This window comes from Crocuta crocuta, unplaced genomic scaffold (assembly GCF_008692635.1).
Source record: "Crocuta crocuta isolate KB4526 unplaced genomic scaffold, BGI_CrCroc_1.0 scaffold168, whole genome shotgun sequence".
Classification (NCBI taxonomy): Eukaryota; Metazoa; Chordata; class Mammalia; order Carnivora; family Hyaenidae; genus Crocuta; species Crocuta crocuta.
Window position 1 is genome coordinate 3,415,572 of NW_027532591.1, and position 16,636 is coordinate 3,432,207.

The window sequence follows — 16,636 nt, forward strand, 5'->3', positions numbered from 1 at the left end:
CTTTAATATAGCAGTACTCACAGGTGCAGAGTGCATAACAAGCTTTTAAAATTAACAACGACAGAAAGCTAACCAAAATGATGAAATGGAAGAACTCTCCTCTAAAGAAATTCCAGGAAGAAATGATGGCTAAAGAACTGCTCAAAACAGATATAAGCAACATAACTGAACAAGAACTTAGAAAAATAGTCATAAAATTAATTGCTGGGCTTGAAAAAGGCATGGAAGACAACAGAGAAAGTATTGCTACAAAGACTATGGAGCTTTAAAATAGTTGTGATGAATTAAAAAATACTATAAATGAGATGCATAATAAAATGGATGTGTCCAATGCATGGATTGAAGAGGCAGAAAGGAGAATAGGTGAATTAGAAGACACAATTACAGAAAAAGAGGAAGCTGAGAAAAAGAGAGATAAACTGACCCAGGAAATGAAAGAAGAGTTTGAGAGCTCAGCGATACAACCAAATGGAACAATATCTGTATCATCGGAATTCCAGAATAGGAAGAGAGACGGAAAGGCGCTGAAGGAGTCCTTGAACAAATTATAGCAGAGAACATCCCCCTTCTGGGGAAGGAAACAGACATTGAAGTCCAAGAGGCACAGAGAACTCCCCTCAGATGTAACTTGAATCAATTTTCTGCATGACATATCATAGTGAAACTGGCAAATATAAGGAAAAGAGAGAATTCTGAAAGCAACTAGGGATAAAAGGGCCCTAACATACAAAGGGAAACCTATCAGAGTGGTGACAGACCTATCTGATGAAACTTGGCAGGCCAGAAAGTAATGGCAGGAAATCTTCAATCTGATGAACAGAAAAAATATGCAGCCAAGAATCCTCTATCCAGCAAGCTTGTCAATCAGAATAGAAGGAGAGATAAAAGTCTTCCCAAATAAACAAAAATTCAAAGAATTCATCACCACTAAACCAGTCTTACTCTTTTTTTTAAATGTTTTATTTATTTTTGAGAGAGAGACAGCATGAGCAGGGGAGGGTCAGAGACAGAGGGAGACACAGAATCTGAAGCAGGCTTCAGGCTCTGAGCTAGCTGCCAGCACAGAGCCTGACACAGGGCTCGAACCCACAAACCGTGAGATCATGACCTGAGCCAAAATCGGATGCTCAACCGACTGAGAGATCCAGGTGCCCCAAATCAGCCCTACACTTAAGAAATCCTTAGGGAGACTCTATGAGGGAAATGTTACAAAGAACACAAGGTACCAAAGACACCACCACAAGCATGATTCCTACAAAGAGCACAATGACCATAAACCCATATTTTTCAATAATAACACTGAATGTAAATGGACTAAATGCTCCAATCAAAAGACACAGGTAGGAGAATGGATAAAAACACAAAATCCATCTATTTGCTGTCTACAAGAAACTCATTTTAGACTGGAGGACACCTTCAGATTGAAAGTAAAGGGATGGAGAAATATCTATCATGCTACTGAAAGTTAAAAGAAAGCTGGAGTAGCTATACTTATATCAGATAAACTGGACTTTAAAGTAAAGGCAGTAACAAGGGATGAGGAAGGGTATTATATAATAATTACAGGGTTTATCCATCAGGAAGGGCTAACAATTATAAATGTCTACACACCAAATGTGGAAGCACCCACATACATAAAACAATCACAAAAAGAAACAATCTTATGGATAAGAAAGTGCTAATAGCAGGGTACTTTAATACTCCACTTACAGCAATGGATAGATCAACTAGACAGAAAATCACTAAAGACACAATGGACTTGAATGACACATTGGATCAGATGGATTTGACAGATATATTTAGAACTCTACATCCTGAGACCATGAAATTCACTTTCCTCTCAAGTGCACATGGCACATTCTCCAAGATAGATCACATACTGGGACATAAATTGTCCAGCCCTCAATGAATAGAAAAGAATTGAGATCATACCATGCACAGTTTCAGATCACAATGTCATAAAACTTGAAATCAATCACAGGAAGAAGTCTGGAAAACCCCCAAAAACATGAGATTAAAGAACACTCTACTAAAGAATGAATGGACCAATCAGGCAATTAGAGAAAAAATTAAACAATATATGGAAACAAATGAAAATGAAAACACAACAATTCAAACTCTATGGGATGCAGCAAAGTCAGTTCTAAGAGGAAAGTACATTGCACTCCAGGCCTATTTCAAGAAATTAGAAAAAGCACAAGTGCAAAATCTAACAGCACACCTAAAGGAAATAGAGGGAGAGCAACAAGAGGACCCCAAACCCAGTAGGAGAAGAGAAATAATAAAAATCAGGGCAGAAATAAACAATATAGAAACCAAAGAAACAGTTGAACAGATCAATGAAACCAAGAGTTGGTTTTTTGAAAAAATAAACAAAACTGACAAACTTCTAGCCAGGCTTCTTAAAAAGAAAAGAGTGAGCACCCAAGTAGACAAAATCGTGAATGAAAGTGGACTGATTACAGCCAACCCCTCAGAAATACAAACAATTATCAGGGAATACTATGAAAAATTATATGCCAACAAACTGGACAACTTAGAAGAAATGGACACATTCCTAAACACACAAACACACTACCAAAATTCACACAGGAAGAGATAGAAAATCTGAACAGACCCATAACTAGTGAAGAAACGGAATTAGTTATCAAAAATCTCCCAACAAATAAGAGCCCTGGGCCAGATGGCTTCCCTGAGGAATTCTACCAGACATGTAAAACAGAATTAATACCCATTCTTCTCAAACTATTCTGAAAAATAGAAATCGAAGGAAAACTTCCAGATTCTTTTTATGAAGCCAGCATCATTTTGATTCCAAAACCAGACAGAGACCCAGCAAAAAAAGAGAACTACAGGCCAATATCCTTGATGAATACAGATGCAAAAATACTCAACAAGATACTTTCAAATCGAATTCAACAGCACATAAAGAGAATTATCCACCATGATCAAGTGGGATTCATTCCTGGGTTACAGGACTGGTTCAGTATTCGCAAATCAATCAATGTGATACGTCACATTAACAAAGGAAAAGATAAAAACCATATGATCCTGCCAATAGATGCAGAAAAAGCATTTGACAAAATACAGCATCCATTCTTAATAAAGACCCTTGAGAAAGTCGGAATAGAGGGAACTTACTTAAACATCCTAAAAGCCATCTAGGAGAAGCCCTCAGCTAACATCATCCTCAATGGGGAAAACCTGAGAGCTTTCCCCCTGAGATCAGGAACACGACAGGGATGTCCACTCTCACCACTGTTGTTTAACATAGTGCTGGAAGTCCTAGCATCAGCCATCAGACAACAAAAGGAAATCAAAGGCATCAGAATTGGTAAAGAAGAAGTCAAACTTTCACTTTTCGCAGATGACATGATACTCTACATAGAAAACCCGACAGACTCCACCAGAAGCATACTAGAACTGAATTCAGCCAAGTTGCAGGGTACAAAATCAACATACAGAAATCGGTTGCATTTTTATACACCAATAATGAAGCAACAGGAAGAGAAATCAAGAAACTGATCCCACTCACAATTGCACAAAAAAACACAAAATACTTAAGAATAAACCTAACCAAAGATACAAGAGATCTGTATGATGAAAACTATAGAAAACTTATGAAGGAAATTGTAAAAGACACAAAAAATGGAAAAACATTCCATGCTTATGGATTGGAAAAATAAATATTGTTAAAATGTCACTACTACCCAAAGCAATCTACGCATTCAATACAATCCCAATCAATATTGCACCAGGATTCTTCTCAAAACTAGAACAAAGTATCCTAAAATTTGTATGGAACCACAAAAGACCCTGAATAGCCAAAGTAATATTGAAGAAGCAACCAAAAATAGAGGCATCACCATGCCAGACTTTAGCCTCTACTACAAAGCTGTCATCATCAAGACAGTATGGTATTGGCACAAAAACAAACACCTAGACCAATGGAATAGAATTGAGAACTCAGAATTGGACCCAAAAATGTACGGCCAACTAATCTTTGACAAAGCGGGAAAGAATATCCAATGGAGAAAAGACAGCCTCTTTAACAGATGGTGCTGGGAGAACTGGACAACAACATGCAGAATAATGAGACTAGATCATTTTCTCACACCATACACAAAAATAAACTCAAAATGGACAAAGAACCTGAACATGAGACAGGAAACCATCAAAACCCTAGAGGAGAAAGGAGGAAACAACCTTCTTGACCTCAGCTGCAGCAATTTCTTACTTGATACACCCCCCAAAGGCAAGGGAATCAAGAGCAAAAATGAACTATTGGGACCTAATCAAGATAAAAGCTTCTGCATGGTAATGGAAACAATCAATGAAACTAATAGGCAACTGGTGGAATGGGTAAAGATAGTGGAAAATAACATATCAGCTCAAGGGCTAGTATCCAAATCTATAAGGAACTCACCAAACTCCACACCTAGAAACAAATAATCCAGTGAAGAAATGGGCAAGAGACATGAACAGACACTTCTCCTAGAGGACATCCAGATGGCCAACAGACACATGAAACGATGCTCAGCATCCCTCATTATCAGGGAAATACAAATCAAAACCACACAGATACCACCTCATGCCAGGCGGAGTGGCTAAAATGAACAAATCAGGAGACTATAGAGGCTGGCGAGGNGAAAATAGTGGGGGAGAGGGTGGGAGGGAAACCATGAGGGACTCTTGAATACTGAGAACAAACTGAGGACTGATNTAGGATCTTGAGGGTGTTATGCTGAGCGAAATAAGTCAGGCAGAGAAGGACAGATACCATATGTTTGTATCATATGTTTGCATTGGTGGATTAGGAGGAACTTAATGGAGGACCATGGGGGAGGAGAATGGGGAAAATAGTGGGGGAGAGGGTGGGAGGGAAACCATGAGGGACTCTTGAATACTGAGAACAAACTGAGGACTGATGGGGGTGGGGGAGAGGGGAAAGGGGGTGATGGGCATGGAGGAGGCAATTGTTGGGATGGCACTGGGTCTTATATGGAAACTAACTTGACAATAAAGTAAGAAAAAAAACTAATACTTTTTTTACATTTGCTTGTTGAAGTATTTTTAAAATCATGGCTACTTTAATCTTTGTCACATAGATCTAACATCTCTACCATCTCAGGTTGGCAGCTAGCTATTGATTGCCTTGTTTGTTTGTTTGTAATTTAGTTTGAGACTTTCCTGGTTCCACATGGGATGTATGATTTTTTATTGAAATTTTGATATTTTGGGGTTTTATGTTATGAAATTCTGGATATTATTTAAATCTCCTGTTTTAGTTAGCTTTCCCTGACATCTATATGGCAGGGGAAGGAAAGTGCCCACCACCTCATTACTGCCAAATTGGAGTAGAAGTCAGGGTATAAGTCCAGATTTCCAGTTTGGAATCTGTTTACATGCAGGCTATTCATTGCTGCTGGGCAGGAATGAAAGTTCTGACTCTTCACTAGTGCTCCAACTGATACCATTCTGCCTGAGGAAGATAGGAGTGCTTCATTTCTGCTCCCAATGTGACCTCCATGGACACTATGGAGGAGAAGAGAAACAGCTTTATTATTGCTGGGCAGTGGTGAATATCTTGGCTCTCTGCTAGACCTCCTTTGACCCCCCCCCCATTATCCTTTTTTTAAAATAATTTATTTAATTGTAAGTTTATGTAATTTAATTTTTAAATGGCTATTTCTAACAATTGGCTCAAAAAATTCTTGAAAATTTAACAATCATCTCTCATGAGCCAGCAGAAACTGGCTCTAGCACAACTCAGTAACAACGCACATAACCTTTGATACAGCAACTCCACTGCTAGGAATCTACCCTAAGGAATTCTAAATTTATCTTAAATTCATCTGTGCAACTATTTGCTGGACATGTCTTATACCCATGTGTATCTAATAAGACATCTCAAATTTATTATGTCCAGAACTAAACTTTTAATTTTTATTTCATTAAAACATTTTTCTCCTATGTTTCCCATCTCAGTATGGGGCTACCATCACCCAATTGCTCAGGTTAATCAGTCTTGACTCGTCTTTTTCTCTTATACCATCTAAACTATTAGCAAATCCTGCTGACTGCATCACCAAAATATGTTATGAATCTGATGACTTCTTACCTTCTTTGTCATTGAGCCTCTCTGGTTCTAAGTAACCAGTTTCTGATGTAATCACTGTGGCTTTGTCTGGCCAAACCTAAGTTTACCTGTCTCTGAGAGTACTGAGTCAATCTCACCTAAGCACTTGCATAAATGGATTCTGGCAAAAAACACAAGTTTGGTTTTAATGTTGCAGCATGGTCATTTAATTGCTTATGTTCTTGTTACAAATATCACATAATTCTATATATATAGTAGATTAATTAGTAAAAAAAAAGAAATTTACAGAATTTAGTGCTTATAATCCTTTATATTTTCAGTAGCATGTTTTTTAATGTGAATTAACTCACATGAGCTAAACAAATCCTTTCTTTAAAAGTGCTTCTTCTTTTGGGGTATTTATTTATCTGTTTGTTTGTTTGTTTAGAGAGAAAGCTTGAGCAGGAGAGGGGCAGAGAAAAAAGTGAGAGAGAGAATCCCAAGCAGGGTCCGCATTGTCAGCTCAGAGCCTGACACAGGTCTTGAACTCATGAACTGTGAGATCATGACCTGAGCCAAAGTCAGATGCTTAACTCACTGAGCCACCCAGGCATCCCCAAAAATCTTTTTTAAAAATAGATATTTAACATTATCTAGAGCCATCTGGTTCTTTAAAAAAGGTCAATGTTTATGGGGCACCTGGGTGGCTCAGTCAGTTGAGCGCCCTACTTCAGCTCAGGTCTTGATCTTGCGGTCTGTGAGTTCAATCCCAGAGTCAGGCTCTATGCTGACAGATCAGAATCTGGATCCTGCTTCTGATTCTGTCTCTCATTATCTCTGCCCCTCCCCCACTCATTCTCTGTCTCTCTCACTCTCAAAAATGAATAAATGTTAAAAAAATTAAAAATATATAAGTAAAAAGGTCAATGTTTAATCTATCTTTTTCACATAGAATGGAACAATGTGATTATATATGAAAATTCATGGCAGATTCCTTTATATGGAAAACATAACTTTTTTCTAAGGTGCTCTTCTATTCACTGCTCATACACTTAAAAGTAAACATGAAAGAAGACCTGTTTTTCACCTTCGTGCCAGGATCCTTTTAAACCTCTGTTCAGTTTATTGCTGATTTCTCTGGTTTCTTCACTGGACCCACAAGAGAATAGTTTTCTTCATTTGAAATATATAATTGCCAAATAGAACATAGTTCTAAATTTGAAATGTTATGACTCTTATAAAAGTTACCCTGACTTTTTAACTGCAATAACTACTTAATATGCAAATTTTCAGAATCATAATTCATATGATTATTGCTGTTTAAGAAAGTTATATCTGTTAGATNTTGCAATAACTACTTAATATGCAAATTTTCAGAACAATCATAATTCATATGATTATTGCTGTTTAAGAAAGTTATATCTGTTAGATGCAATTTTTGTGTGTATGTGGGTAGAATTTAATAAAGGGAATATATTTACAAAGCATCAGCAGAGTTTAAGGAAACCAACAAGGGATGAGGCAGTATTCCAGGGCTAATAACAGTGAGAAAGTTAGTAAAAGAGGACATTGTTTACCAGTATTCTCAACTGTTGGCTTTGCCTTCACCAGCGCATGCTTACTTGAGACTTTAAGTACTTGGGTAGACAAGTAATTTTTTCAGTGCATCCCTGATGCTGGTAGCTACTAGTCTATATGACTATTCGATGGTTTGTAGGAAACCATGTGTGAAAGACTGAGCTAGATGCAATCTGTATGTTCAGTACACATTTGAGTGCCACTACATGTGAGGATTGTGGTAAGTACTGAGATAGTCAAGAGGACAAACTTGATTCTTGTCTATAGGGAATCACAGTTTAGACCTATTTATATAGATGGTGTTTGTACTACCTGCATATGACCTAGATGCTTAACAAATTTTTTTTCAGTCAACCCCCAAAGCCTTGCTCCCACTGACTTCCTTGTTTTTCAGGTCTAAGGGTACTAATGACTTCCGGCTGTCATTGGTTCTTGAGATCCTCTTCTTTCCTTGTTTCTTCCTTTAAACTTGTCTATATCTCTGTAAATAGTCCCTTTGTAAAATTCTATTAATTCAAGTTCTTTTGAGCATGCTATCCATTTAATGTGAAGACTTAATATTATCTATTTAAATATGCATTCTGACTGAAAGCTGATGTTAGAAATATTAGGGGGGGTGCCTGAGTGGCTCAGTCGGTTAAGCAGCCAACTCTTGATTTCGGCTCAGGTCCTGATCTCACAGTTCATGGGTTCAAGCCCCACATTGGGCACTGCACTGACAGTGTGGAACCTGCTTGGAATTCTCTATCTCCTTCTCTCTCTGCCCCTCCCCTACTCTCTCAATAAACAAACAAACAAACAAATATTTTTTAAAAAGAAATATTCAAATTCTGGTTAACTATTGACTTGTTTGAGTAAATGCTTTAAAGAGCCTGGCTGCTTGGGAGCACCTGGGTGGTTCAGTCGAGATGGAGCCCTGTGTTGAGCCTGCTTAAGAGGCTCTCTCCCTCTGCCCTTCCCTCATGTTCTCTCTCTCTTAAATTAAAAAAAAAAAGTGTTTAAGGAGCTAGCTACTTCTCTTTAAAAGTACCATTCCCATCACCTCTTTTATGCTCCATCTCAATATTGTGTTTGTTTCCATGACTCTTATCTAAAATTTTATTTTTTACTTGCTTATTTATAATCTTTTCCATTAGACTATAAGTTGCTTCAAAACATGTTTATTTTTTCATAATTTTATTCATTGTAACTGATATATAGTAGATGCTCAATAATTATTTGTTCATTCATTTATTTGACAAATATTAATTGAGTACCTACTATGTGCCAAGTCCTGTTTCAGATTTTGAAAACAGAAAAAGTAAACCAAGTTCCCTCACTTGTGAAATGAAGAAGCAATTGTGTTCCAACTATATAGATGATATAGATATAGATATAGATATAGATATAGATATAGATATAGATATAGATATATGGGATGTTAATAGCCTTTACATGAAAACACCATTCTATTAACAAAGGGAAACAGTGATTCAAAAGTTGAACTGATTTTCTCTTGCAGGTTTTCTCAACCACCTTTTAATAGGCAAATGTGAATTTACAAAAGGGGATTTATAGATATGCAGTGTTTCCCAAGCTCTTTTATTACAGAGTTCCATTTTCAGAACCAGTCAAAATTAATATTTCAACATAGGCCATAACTGGGGGGCATGGTTGTAGTTTTGGATTTTTTTTAAATGTTTTTTTATTTTTGAGAGAGAGAGAGAGAGACAAAGTACAAGCAGGGGAGGGGCAGAGAGTGAGGGAAACACAGAATCTGAAGCATCCAGGTTCTGAGCTATCAGCACAGAGCCTGACACAGGACTCAAACTCATGACTGTGACATCATGATCTGAGCTAAAGTTGGACACTTAACCAACTGAGCCACCCAGGCACACCACTGTTTTTGATTTTTTAAGTGGGTCAGGAAAAATATGACTAGAATTTCAATTTCCCTATCTAATCCATTCCTGTTTATTATTCTTCAATCAATTGACTTAAAATATACAACGTAAAATGATCTTTAATGATTTAAGAGCAAGTTATTCCTCTTTTAGAAGATATAAAACAAATATTGAACAGTTTTACAATTGACTCACAGGGTGATGTACAAATAACAACAGATCTTCAATATAACAGTTTGGCCCTCAAAGATGTGCACACAACATTGAAACAATTGGCACAATTTCAAATTAATCTATGTTTAATTCTGGGCCATATCAACATAGCTTTAATGCATTTTGCCAATTCACCAGGATGGCCTACTGTACAAACCATATACCTTTTAATTTTGTGCCTTAAATATTCTTTTTCTCCCAGAAGAAGTTTAATTACCACCTCTTAATCACTGTCTTTGAAAAAAAAAATACTATCTCTGAGCCTAAGTTTCCTCAACTATTAAATGACATACTAATTCCTAGCTCACAAAATTAAATAAGATCATATATATACATATATACAATTCCTTTCATGAGTGGGAGGTTACAGACAAGCCAGGGAAACAGGATAGACAGAATAAAAAATGTGGTAAAGTATTAAAGTTGGAGACATCAGTAAGAATTCATATTTAGCCACCTGGGTGGCTCAGTTGGTTAGGCATCCAACTTCAGCTCAGGTCATGATTCTCCCATTTGTGGGTTTGAGCCCCACATCAGGAACCTGCTTTGGATTCTCTGTCTCTCTCCCTCACTCGCAATCTGTCTCTCTCAAAAATAAATGAACTTAAAAAAAAAGAAGGCATGTTTAATTACTATAGGTACAGACGGTTAAATATAGAAATATTTATAGATATGTGTATATAGATGGGTTAGCATGTTCACACATACTTCTTTGTTCTGTCTGCTCATAGAGCTTAGAAGAAATGACATCCAAAATATAATAAACACACTTAGGGCCTAGATCTCGGCTTCTAATACCCTTATCCATGAAACAGAACCAGGGTTCCTTGGGAAATGGCTGATTCTAGTACTAGAACAGGCAGTATACAAAATGAACCTGGGTCATCTTGTGGTGTCAGAAAGTAAGGGATTGTTCAACACACACACACACACACACACACACACACACACACTGGGGAGCTATGTCAGAGGATGTCAGAGGGGCGTAAGAGCCAGCTGAAAGAATTCTCAATGGCTAAAAATGGAATAATTTGAGCAACACACTAAAAGTGGCATCAGGGCACCTGGGTGGCTCAGTCAGTTGAGGTTCTGACTTCAGCTCAGGTCATGATCTCATGGTTTGTGAGTTTGAACCCCACATCAGGCTTGCTGCTGTCAACCTGTCAGTGCAGAGCCTGCTCAAGATCCTCTGCTTACCTCTGTAGGTCCCTTCCCTGCTTGTGCTCTCCCAAAAATAAATAAATATTTTTTAAAATAAATAAATAAAAAATAAAAATAGCATCAAATTATAACCCAAGTATAAAATAAATATCCATGAGTCTATAATGATATAAATGACTAAATAAAGTAATTAATGGGTGAGTATAGGCAAATTTCCCATGCAGAAAATTTCCAAATACAATATATAGATGCTCAAGCCTAAAAAGTGGAGCCTGAGTTTCTACTTCTTAAATGTAGGCTGCACATAAGTGCCTTTCTTCCTAAAAGTACAATATGGAAAGTTGGGGGTGAGGAAAATCTTCATAGTAGAAAAGCCTAACAAATATTTCTTTAGTCAAGATATCAAGGTCAACATCAACAGTCCTATATCATGTCGGTGGTATGTAACCTTGATATCATATGATGAAAATGGCACTTTACACTTATAATCTTCCTCAAAAAAAAAAAAAACCAGTAATTCATACTGTTACACACCCATTAGAATGTCTAAACTCTAGATCATTGACAATATCAAATTTGCTCAAGAATGTAGATCAATAGGGACTCTCATTCATTGCTGTGTGAATGCAAAATGGTACAGCCATCTTAGAAGTTTAGCAGTTTTCTTATAAAACTAAACATGCTCTTATCATTTGATCTAGTGATTGCATCCCTTGGTATTTACACAGAAGAGTTGGAAAATAATGTTTACTGAAAAACCTTCACAAAGATATTTGTAGCACCTTTATTCATAATTGCCAGAGATTAGAAGCAACCAAGATACCCTTCAGTAGGTGAATGGATAAACTGTGGTACATCTGGACAAGGGAATATTATTCAGCCCTAAAACAAAGTGAGCTATTAAGCCATGAAAAGACATGGAGGAAACTTAAATGTATGTAACTAAGTGAAAGAAGCCAATCTGAAAAAGCTACATATTGTATGATTCCAACTGTATGACATTACAGAAAAGACAAAAACTCTGGAAAGAGTAAAACCATCAGTGGTTTCCAGAAGTTGAGCATTTGGAGGGATGAATAGGCATAGAAAAATTTTAGGGCAGTGAAAATACTCTGTAAGACACTATCATGATGGATATATACCATTATATATTTGCCCAAATCCATGGAATGTACAAGACCAAGAGTTAATCCTAAGGCGAAGTATAGATTTGGAAGTGATTATAATGTATCAGTTTAGGTTCATCAGTTGTAACAAATGTACCAATCTGGTGGGAGGTATTGATAATGGAATAATGAGACCATGCATGTGGGGAACAGGGAATATATGGGAAATCTCTGTACTTTCCTCTCAATTTTGCTGTGAACCTAAAATTAAAATAATAAACAATAACAAAAAACAAAATATTATTAATATGTATGTAAACCTCACATAGAATATTTTTAATCATCTTAAAAATCATGTGTCACTGGGGCGTCAGGATGGATTGGTCAGTTAAGCATCCAACTCTGGATCTCAGCTCAGCTCTTGATCTCTCAGAGTCATGAGTTCAAACCCTGCATTGAGCTCCATTGTGGGGGCGGAAACTACTTTAAAAATCATTTATCATTTTTTTTATTACTGAAACATTATATGCTACATGGACATCAATTTGGAATCAGCATCCAATGCACTCAAACTCAGCTATGCATTTGTTGTAGAGAAAGTTCATAAGGGTTCAGAATTGCTTGAGTTCACCACAGATGCTATTTTTGTCTTCAGCCCCTGTGCTACTATATATTTCTTCCTTTAGACAGTAAATTTGACACAAAAATTATGACACAGAGATTGTAAAGATGAAGAAATAAAACTTGAGTTCCTTTAATTCTCATTTTATGTAACTATATGCAATTCTTATTTGTGTTTAAAATTTTGAATTTAAAATGCAGAGACATTTGAAAGCTGTTAAAATTAATAGTAAAGAAACAAAGACGTGTAATTTTTAAAATTTATTGTGAAATGGGATTTTCATGAATCTCTGCCAAGCTTACCCTTTTTGCTTAAGACTTTTCCTAACCATTTGTAGATATGTTGCTTCATTTGAAAGAAACTTTTCAAAATTAGTCAATAAAAAGAGTTTTTCAATCAACAGTGAGTAAAGATAGATTGACACATCTGGCTGTATTCTCTATTAAATATGAGTATATGAAGAAGGCAGATTTTAATGAAGTCATTGACAAATATGCAAAAGGTAAGGCTCAAAAGCAAAATGGTACCACAACAATTTGTAAATATAAGTTTCTTTCCCTTTTAAAAAATAAATTAGTTAAAATTATTATTTTTAAAATATTTATTTATTTTTGAGATAGAGTGAGACAGAGCATGAGTGGTGGAGGGGCAGAAGGAGAGGGAGACACAGAAATGGAAGCAGGCTCCAGGCTCTGAGTTGTCAGCACAGAGCCGACTCAGGGCTTGACCTTACACACTGTGAAATCGTGACCTAAGCCAAAGTCAGATGCTTAACTGCCTGAGCCACCCAGGTGCCTCAAATTAATTAAAAATTATTAAGGGGTGTCTGGGTGGTTCAGTTGGTTAAGTGTCCAATGTTTGGTTTTGGCTCAGGTCATGATCTCACAGTTTGTAAGATTGAGCCCATGTTGAACTGTGCACTGACAGCATGGAGCCTGCTTGGGATTGTCTCTCTGCGCCCCCCTGCTCTCTCTCAAAATAAATAAGTAAACATAAAAATTAGTAATCTCTTGGGGTGCCTGGGTGGCTCAGTAGGTTGAGCGTTCGACTTAGGCTCAGGTCATGATCTTACAGTTGGTGTGTTCGAGCCTGCTTCAGATTCTGTGTCTCCCTCTCTCTCTGCCCCTCCCCCACTCATACTGTGTTTCTCTTTGTTGTTATTTATTTAAATAAATAAACATTAAAAATTTTAGAAAGTAATCTTTAGCTTTTTAATTTTTCTATACTGTAATTATTATTTAAAAATTTTTTGCTATTTTTAATTTTTATTGAGGTATAATTGAAAAATATTTTGTAAGTTTTAGGTGTACAACACTTTGGTTTTATTTTTAAATTATTTTTTAAGTTTTTATTTAAATTGCAGTTAATATATAGTGTAATATTAGTTTCAGGTGTACAATATAGTGAATCACCCCTTCCATACAACACTCGGTACTTATCACAAGTGCAACCCTTAATCCCCATTACCTCTTTGACCCAGTCCTCCATCCACTTCCCCTCTGGTAACCATCAGTTGTTCTCTATAGTTAAGAATGTTTCTTGGTGTGTCTCTCTTTTATCTCTTTGCTCATTTGTTTTGTTTCTTAAATTCCACATATGAGTAAAATCATGTTATTTGTCTTTCTCTGATTTATTCCACTTAGGGTGATACTTGTTGGGTCTATCCACATTTGTTGCAAATGGCAATATTTCATTCTTTTTGACGGCTGAGTAATATTACATTGTGTATATATAGCACATCTTCTTTATCCATTCATCAGTTGGTGGACACTTGGTCTATTTCCATAATTTGACTATTGTAGATAATGCTGTTATAAACATTGGGGTGCATATATCCTTTTAATTAGTAATTTGTATTCTTTTGGTAAATACCTAGTAGTGCAATTGCTGGATCATAGTGTAGTTCTACTTTTAACTTTTTGAGGAACCTCCTCACTGTTTTCCAGAGTGGCTGCACCAGTTTGCATTCTTACCAACAGTGCAAGAGGGTTCCCCTTTCTCCGCATCCTCACCAACACCTGTTGTTTCTTGTGTTGTTGATTTTGGCCATTCTGACAGGTGTGAGGTGATATCTCATTGTGGTGTTTTTTTTTAATGTTTATTTATTTTTTGAGAGACAGAGAGACAGAGCATGAGCAGGGGAGGGACAGAGAGAGAAGGAGACACAGACTCCGAAGCAGGCTCAAAGCTCTGAGCTGTCAGCACAGAGACTGACATGAGGCTCGAACTCACGAACCACGAGATCATGACCTGAGCCAAAGTCCGCCGCTTAACTGACTGAGCCACCCAGGCGCCCCTCCTTGTGGTTTTGATTTGTATTTCCCTGATGATCAGTAATGTTGAACATCTTTTCATGTGTCTGTATATCTTCTTTGGAAAATGTTTTCTGCCCATTTTTAAATGGATTATTCATTTTGGGGGTGTTGAGTTTTATAAGTTCTTTATATATTTGTGATACTAACCCTTTATCAGATATGTCATTTTCAAATATCTTCTCCCATTATGTAGGTTGCCTTTTAGTTTTGTTGATTGTTTACCCTCAGTGTGCAGAAGCTTTTTATTTTGATGAAGTCCCAATAACTTATTTTTGCTTTTGTTTCCTTTGCCTCAGGAGACATATAAAAATTGCCATGGCCAATATCACTGCCTGTGTTCTCTAAGATACTTATGGTTTTATGTCTCACATTTGCGTCTTTCATCCATTTGAACTGTGGTCCAGTTTCATTCATTTGCATGTTCCTGTCCAGATTTCCCCCACACCATTTGTTGAAGAGACTATCTTTTTCCCATCAGATATTCTTTCTGCTTTGTCAAAAATTAGTTTACCATATAGTTGTGGGTTTTGATCTGTGCATGTTTTTGTGCCAATACCATATTGTTTTGATTACTGTGGTTTTGCAACATAACTTTAAGTCCGGAACTGTGATGCCTTCAGCTTTTTTTGTCTTGTCTTTCTTTATTTTTTTAAAAATTTAAGTCAGTTAATGTACAGTGTAGACTTGGCTTTAGGAGTAGAACCCAATGATTCAACTCTTATACATGGCACCAAGTACTCATCCCCAAAAGTGCCCTCCTTAATGCCCATCACCCAGTTAACTCCTCCCTTCACTCCCCTCCCCTTCAGCAACCCTCAGTTTGTTCTCTGTATTTAAGAGTCTCTTATGGTTTGCCTCCCTCTGTGTTTTAATCTTATTTTTCTTACCCTTCCCCTGTGTTCATCTGTTGTATTAAATTTCACAAATGACTGAAATCATGTATTTGTCTTTCTCTTACTGACTTATTTCATTTAGCATAATACATTCTAGTTCCATCCATGTTGTTGCAAATGGCAAGTTTTCATTCTTTTTAATCTCTGAATAGTATTCCATTGTGTATATAGGATAGTTTGTTCTAGCTCTGTGAAAAATGCTTATGCTATTTTGATAGATATTGCATTAAATGTGTGGATTGTTTTGGGTAGTATAGACATTTTAGTAATACTTGTTTTTCCAATCCATGAGCATGGAATATCTTTCCATTTATTTGTGTCTTCTTCAGTTTCTTTTTTTTCTTAAGGTTTTTAAAAAAAATTTTTTATGTCTTTATTTTATTTTGAGAGACAGAGACAGAGTGAGCAGGGGAGGGTCAGAGAGAGAGGGAGACACAGAATCTGAAGCAGGCTCCAGGCTCTGAACTGTTAGCACAGAGCCTGACACAGGGCTCTAACCCATGAACCCTGAGATCGTGACCTGAGCTGAAGTCAGACGCTCAACCAACTGAGCCACCCAGGTGCCCCAGATAAGAGAGTAGATCTTAAAAGTCCTCATCACAAGAAAAAATTATAACTGTGTGGTGATGGATGCTAATTATACTCTTGTGGCAATCATTTTGACACAAATATAAAATCATTGTTGTATACATGAAACTAATGTTATATGTGAATTATATTCCAATAATAAAAGATGTTTACTGTCTATGTTTATTTTCTGGCCATTAAATTCATTTCTGATTTTTA